This window comes from Macrotis lagotis, chromosome X, assembly GCF_037893015.1.
Source record: "Macrotis lagotis isolate mMagLag1 chromosome X, bilby.v1.9.chrom.fasta, whole genome shotgun sequence".
Lineage (NCBI taxonomy): Eukaryota > Metazoa > Chordata > Mammalia > Peramelemorphia > Peramelidae > Macrotis > Macrotis lagotis.
Window position 1 is genome coordinate 534672212 of NC_133666.1, and position 1509 is coordinate 534673720.

The window sequence follows — 1509 nt, forward strand, 5'->3', positions numbered from 1 at the left end:
AAAGATCATTAAAATACAAGAACTAGAAAGCAAATTAAAAAGAGCTAAGAAACACTTGGAAAACAATTCTATCTCTTAACATGTGACAATAAAACAAAAGGGAGAAGCAAAGAGTAGATTAGTTTACCAGTGGTGTAACTATTTTTTCAGTTGGTAATAATTCAGTTACTCCTCTTAATTCTCTTAAGAGCAAAGTAGAAAGCCTCTATTTATTGACAGGGCTTATAGTCAGTTCTTCTTAAAAAGTATCTGTGATCTGCTGCTTCCAATTATTATGACAGTCAAAATTCTCTTTTCCCTTCCCTGATATTCTTTGAAACACATTTTGTCTCCCACAAAATGATTTAAAATTACCAATGGAGTTGAAAGCTCTTCATTCAAGTCTATAAAAACTTCATCTCTTCATCTTGAGAAAAGCAACTCCCAGGATGTTAACAACTTTGTGTACCCTTCAAAATACCCAAACTGAGCTTGGTCCAAATGGTTTGACTATATATATATATATAGTTGAAAAATATTCATTTTATAACTTTTCTTATAAATAATAATTCAACTTCTTCCAATGAAAAGGAACTCAATGCCTCCTAAAGAGCCTCTTTCCACTTTGGGGTGATATCAACTTCCTGATGTCATTGGTCCTCTTCAAGAAGGAAGGGAAAACAACAACAATAACAACAATGATTCTCATTTTTAGGAAATATTTTCTAACCCAAATCCCAAATTTATCTCTTCACCATTTCCATTCATTCCTCTTGGTTGTTGATGATATTTGTCCTTTGTTCTCAAAGAAGACAATGACATCAGGGGAAGTGATGCCATGATAAGCACATGAATTAGATTGGAGTGAGGAGTGTGTTGTGCTAAGTCACCAGTCTCAGTTTTTCCTCCAGAGCCATCTGGGTCCAGTAGCCAGATATGGATCAGGATGACTGGAGATAATCTTGATAAGAATCAATCAGGTTTAAGTGACTTGCTCAAGGTCACATAGTAAGTATCAAGTATCTGAGGCTAGATTTGAACTCCTATCTTCCTGAATCCAAGACCAGTGCTCCATTTACTGTACCACCTACCTGTCCCATAAGAACCTCTGAAGCCTAAGAAAAGAAATCTAATCTCTCTTCCTGGTTTCAGTTCTTCAGTTCCTTGAGAAGAACTTATACATCTTCTGCTTTCCAGGTTAAATATCCCCCTCCCAAATTCCTCCAAATAAACCTTATATATTATGAACTCAAGGCTCTTTACTTAATAGTTATCCTATGAACACTCATTTTTCCATGTCCTTCAACACGTGGTACCTAGAACTGAACATAGTACTATACTGTATATCAGGTGTGGTCAGACCAGAGTAGTATCATGTCAGCTTCCTTTGACTTGGGCTGTCTTAACATCATCCAAATTCCAAAACATTTTTTTCTGATATATTTCAAGTCATATCTTCTAACAGAGGGGAAAAAAGGGTAAAAATATTGGCAATTAGTTCAGTAGAAAAGGGTGGGAATGTCTGGCCTT